Below are 14,337 nucleotides of genomic sequence, written 5' to 3' on the forward strand. Positions count from 1 at the left end.
AAGAAGAAACTACAAGGCGATTCACCTAACATCTGCCATAGGGAAAATGCTGAAATCTATTATTAAGGAGGTTATAATAGGACACTTAGAGAATCTTAATGCGGTCAGGCAGAGTCAATATGGTTTTGCGAAGGGAAATCTTGTTTGACTAGCTTATCAGAGTTCTTTTAGGAAGTAACAAGCAATGTGGAAAGGGGAACATGTGGTGTGCTTGGATTTCCAAAAGACATTTGAGCCACATCAAAGGTCACTACGCAGAATAAGAGATAATGGTGTAGAGGGTAACATATGAACATGGATAGAGGATTGTTAGCTAACAGGAAGTAGAGAGTAAGGAAAAATGGGTCACTTTCACGTTGGCAAGCTGTAACTAATGGAGTGCCACAGGGATCAGTGCTGGGAACCTCAACTGTTTACAATCTATATCAATGACTTGGATGAAGGGACCAAATGTATAGTTGCTAAATGTGTTGATGATACAATGATAGGTAAGGCAGTAAGTTGTGAAGAGGACAGAAGGTTTCTGTAAAGAAGTATAGACAGTTTAAGTGAGTGGGCAAAAATTTGGCAGATGGAGTATAATTTGGGAAAATGTGAACTTGTCCACTTTGGCAGGAAGAATAGAAAAGTCGAATGTTATTTAACTGGAGAGAGATTGCAGGACTCTGCAGTACAGAGGGATCTGGGTGCCCTGGTACATGATCACAAAACGTTAGTATGCGGGTACAGCAAGTGATTAGGAAGGCAAGGGGGATCGAGTATAAAAGTAGGAAAGTTTTGCTATTGTGTACAGCTCTGATTTCCTTACTTAAGCAAGGATATGATTATGTTAGAAGCAGTTCAGAGAAGGTTCACTCAACTGATAGATGGGATAAAGGGGTTATCTTATGAGGAAAGGTTGGACAGGATGGGCCTGTATCCATTGGAGTTTAGAAGAATGAGAAATAATCTTATTGAAACATATAAGATCCTGAGGGGAGTTCACAGGATGGATGTTGAGAGGATGTTTCCCTTTCTGGGAGAGACTAGAACTAGGGGGCATAGTTTAAAAATAGTTTAAACGGGGTTTCCAATTTAGATGGAGATGGGGAGAATTTTTTTTCTTTCAGAGGGCCATTAGCCCATGGAATTTTCTTCCCCAGAGAACGTTGGAGGTAGGGTTGTTGAATATTTTTAAGGCTGAGTTAGATGAATTCTTGATTGACAAGGGAGTCAAAGGCTATAGAGGATAGACAGGAAAGTAATGTTAAGGCCACAATCAGAAGATGCATGATATTATCAAATTGCGGAGTGGCTTGAGGGGCCGAACGGCCTTCCCCTACTCCTAATTCATATTTCGTATGTATGCATCCTCTTGTAGCATTCATGCCAAGGAAAGGTACACACAAGTACGTCCTCAGATAATAAATTATCAGATTCCAACCATGGGTGCAACACTCCTTTTCTGATGTGAGCTAATTTCAAAGCACTCATGATCCTCACTCTCCAGGTCAGACACTCCAATCTCCGTATCTGAAAAAGGTCAACCACCCTGATTGCCAGGCAGCCCCAGGCTCTCCATCTCGTTGAGGGTCAGAGCACGGTGATCAGGCACCCTTCCACCAGCCTTGGCTGCTCCATTTGGTTGTGTGCCCTTTTGTCCTGCGAGTAAAAAGTGGACAGAGAGTTAGGCTCCAGATGAGACTGAGGAAGTGCCCTCAGTGCTGGACCTCCCTCTGGTTCAATGACAGATGCACATGTCTAAATCTCTTGCCTATAGCAGCACTGTGGCATGGACAGAGTAGGTAGTCAGAAGCTTTTTCCCAGGGTGGAAGAGTCAATTACTAGGGGACATAGATTTAAGGTGAGAGGAGAAAACTTTAGAGAAGATGTGCGGAACAAGTTTTTTACGCAGAGGGTAATGAGTGTCTGTAATTCGCTGCCAGAGGAGGTGGTGGAAGCAGGTACAATAGTGGTGTTTAAGAGGCAGCTTGACAAATACATGAATAGGGTGGGAATAGAGGGATACGGACACCGGAAGTGCAAAATGTTTTAGTTGACGGGCAATATGATCGGTGCAGGCTTGGAGGGCCAAAGAGCCTGTTCCTGTGCTGTACTTTTCTTTGTTCTTTGTTCTTTGTTCACTCTTACGTAAGATGCATAAGGTGGAGAGGGATGTGGAGTTGCCTGAAACCCACAAGTATCCAATACTTCTGCAGCATCTGGTGAGAGGGCATAGGATCCACATAACAATTGACCAATCCTTTATTAATTGAGTGCACCTCTATTGCTGTTCATCTTTCACCCACAGTTTGCACAACATTCACTCAGACTCACCCTTGCAGTTCAGAATAGGTCATTTATCATCTTCCTACACTGGACACAATCCCACTGCTGCACCCCTTGGCTGCTCATCTCCACCGTGACCTATGACCAGGCCCCTTTGGCCATACAGGAGGACATCTTCTGGCCATCTGAGGGGAAAAGAATATCCCCCTCGATCTCGAACCACCTGGAGGTGGTTGTACTAAACTGGGAGTGCAGGACGGGTTTCTGGAAAGAAACAGTAAACTTTATTTACAGACTCCAGATGGGATGCTTGCTCCAAGGCCAAAGCTAAAAGGTTCTGCCCCAAAGATTCCCCGTGCTTAGGGTTGATTCGTCTTATACAGTCACATGATCCTCACAACAGTAAGAAATATTTAACTTACAATGACTACATTCCTCCCCCTTTAATTTTTTTTTACCCTCTTATTTACCTATTATATACAATTGTATACAGTTCATGCCATTATAAATTTAGTCTTTGAGGAGGTTTTTGGACTTGAGTAGAGCAACACAACTCTACAACAGGAGGTTCTTCCATTGGATCAACTTGACCAGGAACTGCAGCTTCATGGACATCCTTAGACAATGGCAGTTCAGAATTATTTACTTCAGCAGAGACATCTTTGTCGATCTGGCACTTCAGGGGTTGAAGTTTCGACTTTGATTTCAGGTGGATTAACTGGTACTAGGAGGGTTCCTTGACTTCTGAGATGACCCACGTGTTTCCTAATAATCCTGTTTTCCACTTCTACTTGATATCACAAAGGTCTTGTTTCAGAGACAATTGTACCAGGGACCCACCTTGGTCCAGTTGCAAAATTTCGTACAAAAACTGTCTCTCCCACAGTAAACTCTTGACCTTTACTGTGAACATCATGATTCACTTTCTGATGACCGAGGTTTCTTTCCACCTCCCCCTCTAAATTAGGGAATACTAGATTCAATCTTGTACAAAGTCGGCATTTCATTATCAATTCTGAAGGTGTTAAGCCAGTGGTCACATGAGGAGTTGTGCGATTGTTGAACAGGAATGCGAAATTTGTGTTTCCAATGTTCCCTCTGTTAGTTTCTTCGTGCCAGTTTTAAAGGTTTGTGCTGCTGTTGAACGAGGGATGATACGGTGCTGTTCTGCCATGTTTAATCCCACTTAGGTTCATGGATCTTAGTGAAAGCAGTACCATTGTTTGACACAATAACTTCAGGTAAACAATGAACACTGACACTCTGGCGCAGTTCTTCAGTGGTTACAGATGATGTAGGTGATCTCATTTCGAACACATCTATCCATTTGGAATGTGCATTGATAATCACAAGAAACATGGTACCTAGAAATGAACCTACATAGTCTATATGTAGTCTAACCCAGAATTGACCAGTTCATTCCCATGGATGCAGTGCAGCTGAAATGGGCACCTTCTGCTGTTGCTGACACTAGAGACAGTGTTTAACCATTTCTTTTGTATTACTGTCTATACATGGCCACCAGATATAGCTTCATGCGAACATCTTCATTTTCGAAATACCAGGATGCGCACTATGAAGTTCTTCCAATAATGGCTCTCTTCCTTGCACAGGGATAACTACTCTTGCTCCCCATAACAAAATACCATCTTGATAACTCAGTTTGGATCTACATACAAAGAATTGTTTTAATTCTTCAGAGACTTCTGCATTTGACCTATTCACGGATTCTTGATAAACTTGGATCCCAGTTTGTCCAATTCTTTGTCTGTCTAGTGCAGACTGGTGAGGAGTCCAGGAAATTCAATGCAAGCGCTGGAGCATGTGTCGTGCTATCTAGCGAAGGGAGACAACTGACGGCGTCTGCATTTGTTATATGCACACTTGGATGGTGCATAAATGTGCACTCGTATGCCGACAAAATTAAAGCCCACCTTTGAATTCTAGCAGAGGCGATCAGTGGAATTGTCTTATCTTCAATAAACAATCCTAACGGTGGTTTGTGATCTGACTCTATGGTAAAATGACAACTGTGCAAATATTGATGGAACTTCTTTACTTCAAATAGGATAGATAAGTCCTCTTTTTCAATTTCTGAGTCACCTTTCTCAGCTGCAGAAAGGTTTCTGGATACATATCCTATCAGTCATTCAGATCCATCCTCCATCTTGTGTAACAAAACTGTTCCCACTCTGTAGGGAGCTGCATCACAAGTGAATATCAATTCCTTAGATGGGTCATAGTGCACTAGCAGACACGATGAGTGTAAAAGCTTCTTAACTCTTGTAAAGGCTTCCTCTTGCTATGCCTTCCAAGACCATCTGTGGTTCTTCTTCAATAATAAGTGCAAAGGGACTAACACTGTAGATAGATTAGGCAAGAATCGACTGTTATAATTTAACATGACCAAAAAAGACTTGAGCTCCGTGTCGTTGGTAGGAGAGAGTGCTTCCTTGATTGCCCTGACTTTCTCCTCTAATGGAGGCAACCTTTGGGCATCCACTCGACGACTCAGATACATAACTTTCTTTACTTGGAAGGTGCACTCTTCTCTTTTTAAATAAACACCAGCATCTAAAAAGCTCTTCAGAACCTCTTCCAAGTTTGCCTCATGCTCAGCTTCTATTTTTTAAAATCTCTAAAAACAGTTCAAACCTGAGAGGAGGAGTCTCCACACTTGTAAGTCTTTACCAAAAGGATTGACTGTTGGTAATGAATACTTATCATTTTGATAAAAGTGTACTTAGACTTGAAATGACTTAATCTTCTGTGATGAGTGTACATTATGCACACTATCTATGTACAGGAACTTCATATCACTAAATGCAATTGAATGGGTTGCCAGACAACTAGACGTCATTGTCATGAGGCTGTTGCTCCAATAGCAACTTCTTATTTTTTGTTTTTAACCATGCATCTTTACTTATCTGAATTTGTTGTGGCATATGTGCATATATATATTTTAACGCCATTGCATTTCCATCATTTTGACAGTAATTTTTGGGCCATTAATTTTAAGTCTGAGGCCAATAGATTTTTGCCACAATGGGTATTAAGGGATATGGAATGTGGCTAAATGGATGGGGTTATGGCACCAACCAGCCATGGTCTAATTGAATGGGGTAACAGACTCGAGGGGCTTAATGGCCTATTCCTGTTTTAATGTTCCTATGTTGCGGACTCCAATGTATGACTGGTGGAACCTAAAAAAAAAAGAATTGCACAGTTTACACAACTTTTCTTGGGGAGATATAACAGGGGACTCAGATGACCCCAACATAATTTTAGGTCAATCTCTAACATCCCTAACCTTCAAATTCATGGAATTCTGATGTCACTAACCATTCGGTAAACATACGAATGGAGTTCACAGGTGCTACCATCTGTCACTGATGATTGACATATGGGAGTGTGGACTCTAAAAATATATAGCAAGTTATTCATGCCAATCAAAAGTGGTTAAAATGAAAAAGTGAAGATTTCAGGTAAGCATAGCAGTCAAGCATCTCTACATAACATTGTGCTCCCAATACACAGAATGGATGGCAAGCACCAAATTGGGCACTGCTGATTTATGTCAGATCTGCCCCAGATTGTCTGGTTCTGAGTTTGAAATCTCTAAGTGACTGTGCTTGTATCAGCTCACTGACTTTATGAGCTAGCTGTGCAGAGAGCCAACAAGCTGCCAGATGCATGTTCTTTTGTACTCCTCTTAACCCATCCCTTTGGGATGAAAAGTGCATAATTTTATCTTGCTTACTACAGCACTGCATTTCATTTATTCAGGGTTTTGGAGAATTTAATTTGCTACCTCAGAAGTTAGCTTGTTTTAAAATGAGTGGATGTGTTTCTCTTTGGTTTCCCTGACAGGTTTTTGTTCAAAGAAATACTATGATGATCTCAGGGTAGGGATCCTTCTATTACCATGTTAAGTAATGGCCCACACTGCGTGCCTCTAGCATCCATTTTGTGTGTCAGCCTCCACTAAATGCTTGCTCCTGGTACTCAGTTTACTGCAATTTCAGTGCAGACCAATCAAAACCATCCTTGGCAGTTTGTCAATTAGGTAAATCAAAGTTGTGATTTGAAAACTTCACCAACTGTAATATCTGCAATTCCATAGCTGGAAATGCTGAATGTCTGGAATTCCACGTCAGGATTTTTAAACAATTTAGTAAAAATGCTTTCATGTGCTCCCTTGTAACGTAAAATATTTGTTAAGCCCTAGTTGATAGTCTCAATAAATCAAACCATGAGTCTGCGCTTCAGTATCAGTCTTGTAATAACATTTTTTAGCTGAAAATGAACAAGGAAATTAAAGGCAATGAAATGTAAATGAATAAAATGTATTTTAATTTTCTTCCTCTTTGTGCTTCCTCATTTATTGCATGGCCCAAGGACATGGATAGTTATCATATGTCTGAACAACCAATGTAACATCCTCTACATCCTTGTGATAACTTTTAGATTACAAATAAGAAAGTGAAGCAAGCTAAGAAACGGATTTATGTCAGCAAAAAAAACTACTTGTTTTTCAAGTTAAATTCAATTACACGAGAAAAGTCATGTGATAATCTTGAATACTTAATAGACTGAACTGTAGTGTGTTGCTCTTTATGACAGGATATTGGGCAAACTCAAGAGACCAAAATAAGCAAAGGTTTGGAGAAAAACAATTCTAATTCTAAAATTGGTTTAACTTCCTTAATGCATGTTTACCTTTATTTACTCCTCAACAAATATCTCTAAAACAGATTATCTGGTCATCATTTCATTGATGCTCGTGGAACCTTGCTGCATACAAATTGGTTGCCATGTTTTCTATGTTACAAAAGTGGCAAAACTTCAAAAGTATTGAAAGGAAAATGTTGAATATCAAGTCTGCAAGAAATAAATGGAAAGTGTAGAAAATTAAAAGAGCTTCATTTGAAAAAAAAAATTGAAAATAATTCTAGCTAATATTTTTGCATTTATTCAGCTGCTTTCCCCAACAAATGGTGTTATTCTGTTAACTGTTATGATGAAGTAGGCATCACAGAATATGTAATAATTGTTCTATCATCAATTTAAACTGCTTTAGCTTTGTGCGATAGAGGGGTAACCTTATTAACTTCTGTCAAAGGAAATACTTATCTCTTGTAGTAACATCTCATTGGGAAATGATCATTGTGGCTATCACTGAGATAAAAACAAAAAGCTAAAAGCTACTGCGGATGCTGGAAATCCAAAACAAAAACAGAATTACCTGGAAAAACTCAGCAGGTCTGGCAGCATCGGTGGAGAAGAAATCAGTTGACGTTTCGAGTCCTCACGACCCTTCGGCAGAACTGAAGTATAGTTAGGAGAGAGGTGAAATATAAGCTGGTCTAAGGTGGGGGGCGGGGGGAGAGAGAAGTTGAGGGTGGGGTGGTTGTGGGGATAAGCAAGCAGTGATAGGAGAAGATAATCAAAAGATGTCACAGACAAAAGGATCAAAGAGGTGTTGAAGGTGGTGATATTTTCTAAGAAAAGTGCTAATTAAGAATGGAAGGCAGGATACTCAAGGTACAGCTCTAGTGGGGGTGGAGTGGAAAGACTAACAAAGTTTTAGTTTTAGATTTAAAAATAATGGAAATAGGTGGGTAAAGAAGAATCTATATAAATTATTGAAAAAAAAAGGGGACGGGGAAGAAACGGGGTGGGGTTGGGGGGAGGGGGAGTTTAAAATCTAAAGTTGTTGAATTCAATGTTCAGCCCGGAAGGCTGTAAAGTGCCTAGTCGGAAAATGAGGTGCTGTTCCTCCAGTTTGCGTTGGGCTTCACTGGAACAATGCAGCAAGCCAAGGACAGACATGTGGGCAAGAGAACAAGGTGGAGTGTTAAAATGGCAAGCGACAGGGAGGTTTGGGTTTTTCTTGCGGACAGACCGCAGGTGTTCTGCAAAGCGGTCGCCCAGTTTGCGTTTGGTCTCTCCAATGTAGAGGAGACCTCATTGGGAGCAACGAACGCAGTAGACTAAGTTAGGGGAAATGCAAGTGAAATGCTGCTTCACTTGAAAGGAGTGTTTGGGCCCTTGGACGGTGAGGAGAGAGGAAGTGAAGGGGCAGGTGTTGCATCTTCTGCGTGGGCATGGGGAGGTGCCATAGGTGGGGGTTGAGGAGTAGGGGGTGATGGAGGAGTGGACCAGGGTGTCCCGGAGGGAACGATCCTTACGGAATGCAGCCAGGGGGGGTGAAGGGAAGATGTGTTTGGTGGTGGCATCATGCTGGAGTTGGCGGAAATGGCGGAGGATGATCCTTTGAATGCGGAGGCTGGTGAGGTGATAAGTGAGGACAAGGGGGACCTTATCATGTTTCTGGGAAGGAGGAGAAGGTGTGAGGGCGAATGCGCGGGATATGGGCCGGACACGGTTGAGGGCCCTGTCAACGACCGTGGGTGGAAAATCTCGGTTAAGGAAGAAGGAGGACATGTCAGAGGAGCTGTTTTTGAAGGTAGCGTCATCAGAACAGATGCGACGGAGGTGAAGGAACTGAGAGAATGGGATGGAGTCCTTACAGGAAGCGGGGTGTGAGGAGCTGTAGTCGAGGTAGCTGTGGGAGTCGGTAGGCTTGTAATGGATATTGGTGGACAGTCTATCATCAGAAATTGAGACAGAGAGGTCAAGGAAGGGAAGAGAAGTGTCAGAGATGGACCATATGAAAATGATGGAGGGGTGGAGATTGGAAGCAAAATTAATAAATTTTTCCAGGTCCCGACGAGAGCATGAAGCAGCACCGAAGTAATCATTGATGTACCGGAGAAAGAGTTGTGGGAGGGGGCCGGAGTAGGACTGGAACCAGGAATGTTCCACATACCCCATAAAGAGACAGGCATAGCTGGGGCCCATGCGGGTACCCATAGCCACACCTTTTATTTGGTGGAAGTGAGAGGAGTTAAAGGAGAAATTGTTCAGTGTGAGAACAAGTTCAGCCAGACGGAGGAGAGTAGTGGTGGATGGGGATTGTTCGGGCCTCTGTTCAAGGAAGAAGCTAAGGGCACTCAGACCATCCTGGTGGGGGATGGAGGTGTAGAGGGATTGGACATCCATGGTGAAGAGGAAGCGGTTAGGGCCAGGGAACTGGAAATTGTTGATGTGACGTAAGGTGTCAGAGGAATCACGGATGTAGGTGGGAAGGGACTGGACAAGGGGAGAGAGAAGGGAGTCAAGATAACGAGGAATGAGTTCCGTGGGGCAGGAACAGGCTGACACGATCGGTCTGCCAGGACAGTTCTGTTTGTGGATTTTGGGTAGGAGGTAGAAGCGGGCCGTCCAAGGTTGGGCGACTATCAAGTTGGAAGCTGTGGGAGGAAGATCTCCAGAGGAGATGAGGTCAGTGACAGTCCTGGAAACAATGGCTTGATGTTCTGTGGTGGGGTCATGGTCCAGTGAGAGGTAGGAGGAAGTGTCTGCGAGTTGACGCTCAGCCTCGCGAGGTAGAGGTCAGTGCGCCAGACAGTACCACCCTTGTCAGCGGGTTTGATGACATTGTTGGGGTTGGACCTGAGAGAACGGAGTGCAGTAAGTTCAGAGAGAGACAGATTAGAATGGGTGAGAGGAGCAGAGAAATTGATACGGCTAATGTCACGCCGGCAGTTCTCAATGAAAAGATCAAGAGAAGGTAAGAATCCAGAGGGAGGGGTCCAGGTGGAGGGAGAATATTGGAGGTGGGTAAAATGATCCATTGAATGGGGAGAGGACTCCTGCCCAAAGAAGTGAGCACGGAGACGAAGACGGCGGAAGAAGAGTTCGGCATCGTGCCGAGCCCGAAATTCATTGAGATGAGGGCGTAAGGGTATGAAACTAAGTCCTTTGCTGAGCACTGAACGTTCAGCATCGGAGAGGGGAAGGTCAGGGAGTATAGTGAATATGCGGCTGGGGCTGGGATTGGAAGATGGGAAGATGAAAGATTGTGGCTATCACACCTGTCATGTAAAAGCCCAAGCACACAAATTCTTAAGCAATCAAGCCCCCTGTGTGCCAAAAATATAGTTTAAAGTGGATTTATTGTGTAATTATATGGGCTTCATTTGATTGAATAAATGACTTGGATAATTCAGCTTATGAAAGTTACATTTTTGCATATATTATCCATGATATCATGAACAATGAGATGGGTTATATTTTCAGTGCTGCTTTTACAGTTGTAGTACTTTTCAATCCAATAAGAATTTTTATAAGAATTAACAACAGCTACAGGAATGATTTCTATAGAGTTATTTTGAAAATATATATTATTCATGATATTGGGTTTCACAACTCACTCACACCGGCAACACTACGGTTATGAGGTTCAATGCTCCACAACAAAATTTCTTGCTTCACCACTTCTCGTGAATGATCCCAGTTTAACTATAAATCCCCTTTTATCTTACATACTACTGAAGTGGAGGCCCTTATGGCGTTACTTTAATATTCACCCATTATGGCATGTATAAACACTTGATATAAAATCATAAACTGTCTGATTTTGTTCACATGTAACAGGAACAGTTACCACAGCAAACATCAATTAGTATATAATCCAAAGCTAACCAACTCAAAAAATGGAAGCAATGTTCATGTTTCTGCACATCGCAGTATTTTACAACTCTATTATCTCACATAAGCCTGGAAATTCCTGTTGTTGCACAAGTTGGATAAATGATGTGTTGTCAATGGTTGCCATACTACGCACGCATGGTTATTCACTTCTAATATCCAGATCTAACATATTTTGTCCATTCTATGGCCAGGATTTTCTGTGCCCGTTGGCTTTAGGTGTGTTTGGTGGCGTGAGCGGACATATAGTGAGATGGACAAAAATCAGTTTCACGACGTCGTGAAACCAGTTTGCGATCGCCTGCTCAGCCCATCAATGTCGGACCGCATTTTCCACCATCAGACATCAGGAACCTCATTGCAATACATCTGCATATCAATATAAGGCCATCCCGCTGGACTCATACCCACAATCCCCCCACCCCTGCTGGATCGTACACCAACGTATGTGGAAAAAAACGCCATTGTGTTTCACAACAGCATATATAAGGTGCACACTTAGCAGGCTGCACTTCGCTCGGGACTTCAAGGTTTGTTTTCCTACCTTACTTCAGTCAGTACTCGCAGTTATCAGTGCCAGGCTTCACAGACAGATCCACATCACCTTTAGGAAGGCCCACGGGCAGGTCTCTACCTTGCAGACCAGCCATATGTGAATGCAGGACTAGGATTTGCTTGGGGAAGGGGGAGAAATGGCATCAGGCAAGGGAAGAGGCTGCAGGACGAGGGCTGTACTGAGGAAGGAGGGTGCCCCAGGGTATGTGTGGGGGCATATGTTGATCTGTGTAAGTGGCTTCAAGATGGTGAGGGCTGAGGAGGCAGTCTCCAGAAGAGATAAGGCCAGATGGAGGTGTGAGAGTGTGTGTGTGAGAATGGGAGGTGATATCGCTTGAGCTGGCAGTGAGTGAGATGCCAGTGAATGTGTGAAGGGCTTGAATGTGTGAGTTTATGGTGATGAGACGGTTCCCATACCCTGGCTGTGCGGATGAGATCATTCATCCTCTATCTGCATTGGGTGGCCAACCTCTTCTGTGCAACATTAGCACTGATCATCCGTGCCATCACCTATCAAGATGGAGCAGTAATGTTGCTGCCTGCCCTGCAGCCAGAGCAGGGGTAGAGGACATCACAGTGAGTGCCCAAAAGGTGCTTGAGGGCTGCAATCTTCTTGCCCTTTGGGGCCATGTCTTCTTTGCTGCAGTGCTGGGCTGGGAGCACTGAGTGCGGCTGTACTTTAAGTGTGGTGCCTTACGTGATGAAGTGATGAGGCGAATAGGAGTCCGTCCAAATTAGAAACGGCTTGTATCCTGGGATTGCATAATTAATGTGGCGGGTTTGGGACTTGGGTTGTTTTCGTTGGAGCAGAGAAGACTGAGGGGCGACCTGATCGAGGTGTACAAGATTATGAGGGGCATGGACAGGGTGGATAGGGAGCAGCTGTTCTCCTTAGTTGAAGGGTCAGTCATGAGGGTACATAAGTTCAAAGTGAGGGGCAGGAGGTTTAGGGGGGATGTGAGGAAAAACTTTTTTACCCAGAGGGTGGTGACGGTCTGGAATCGCTGCCTGGGAGGGTGGTGGAGGCGGGTTGCCTCACATCCTTTAAAAAGTACCTGGATGAGCACTTGCACGTCATAACATTCAAGGCTATGGGCCAAGTGCTGGTAAATGGGATTAGGTAGGTCGGTCAGGTGGTTCTCATGCCTCGGTGCAGACTCGATGGGCTGAAGGGCCTTTTCTGCACTGTATGACCTGTCTTTCTACCTTCAAAGATTTGTGCACAAAAACCCCAGGTCTCTCTGTTCTTGAACCCCCTTTAAAAGTGTTAAGGATAAGGAAGTGGGTTACATTAAAATAGCACCTTTCACAGCCTCAGGATGCCCCAAAGTGCTCCACAGCCAATGAAGTACCTTTAAAGATAACTCACTGTAATAATGTAATAAACACAGAAGCCAATTAGTAGACAACATGATCCTGTAAACAGCAATGTGATAATGACTGGATAGTCTGTTTTTGTAGATGTTGATTGAGGGATAAATATTGGTCAGGACATTGGGAATAACTCCCCTGCTCCTCTTCAAAATAGTCCCGTAGATCTTTCACATCCACCTGATATGGTAGTCAGGGCCTCAGCTTAACATCTCAATCAAAAGACTGCACCCCCAACAATACAGCACTCCCCCTGTACTGCAATGGAGTGTCAGCCTAGATTTTTGCACTCAAGTGTCTGTAATACATTTGAACTCACAATCTTCTGACTTGGAGGCAAAAGCAGTAGCAACTGAATATAGCTGACATCACTATATTACATATACCATTTAGCTTATATTGTCTCTTATTCTTTCTAACAAAATTTATCATATCACACTTTTGTGCATTGAGTTTCATCTGCCTTGGGACCACCCATTCCACCAAGTTGCCCATCTCTTTTGCTATCTTTTTCACTGTTTCCTGGACTTCCAAGGGTAGAATTTTATGCCTCACGGGCAGGCGCGCGCCTGACTCAATCGGGCGTAAAATAGCACAAGAAAACACACGTGCAATCTTCAGATTGGTGGGCACACCCGGGCAGCAGAGCCACATCTGCCATCAATTAAAAGGCCACTTAAGGCCATTAAAAAGCCAATTGATCCCGATTTCACATTGAGCGTGCAATTTTGCACTCATTGCATAGGCAAAACGGGCAGGTGGGCAGCCCACATTTTCACAACCTCATCCAAGAGCGGGATAAATGGGTCAGCAGCATTGCCGTTGTGAGTAGTGAAGAATTTAAGAGATAGTTTGCTGCTGGTTGCTTATTTGAACGTGACAGCTTCAGCTGAGCTTCAGTCTTTGCATTTCTAGGCTTCATTTCAGGACTCATTGGAGACCAGGGCCCCCGGGGGATTTTGACCATGTGGACCCTTTCAGGTATCAGACAGACGTCCATTACCCTGGTAATGGGGATTGTGGTCTCCACTGGTGGCACCTCCTCTGAGGAGGAAGAGAGGGGCAGAAGGCAGAGGAGGCCAGGTGTTCCAGTGCAGCCTCCAGGCGAGTGACACGTGGGAGGAGAGGCACAGGCACAAGGGCTGCAGGGCCAGCAGGTAGCTCAAGGCAGAAGGGGCCACAGAAGACACCACTATCTGCTGCCAGGGCTTACAGGCAGCGAGGTAACTACCTCAAGAAGTCCGAGGTGCAATGCCGAAGGAGGCTCTGCCTCCCCACGGAGACAGTGACCTTGTTTATCATATGATAGGGCCCGAGGTCACTCCCAACTGTGTGGGTGTCAGTGGCTCTGAAGGTCACAGTAGCCCTCAATTTCTATGCCTTTGGCTTTTTCCAGGGGTCAGCTGGGGATCTTTGTGGAGTCTCCCAATCAGCTGTCCACAGTTACGTCAAACCTTTGACAGAATCTCCGTTCAGGCAGGTATTGGCATTTATTCATTTCCGTATGGAAGAGGCCAGCCAGGCTCAGTGAGCCAGAGGCTTTGCAGTGATTGCTAGGTTCTCCCGCATCCTAGGGTGCCATTGACT

This window comes from Cetorhinus maximus, chromosome 2 (assembly GCF_964194155.1).
Source record: "Cetorhinus maximus chromosome 2, sCetMax3.hap1.1, whole genome shotgun sequence".
Lineage (NCBI taxonomy): Eukaryota > Metazoa > Chordata > Chondrichthyes > Lamniformes > Cetorhinidae > Cetorhinus > Cetorhinus maximus.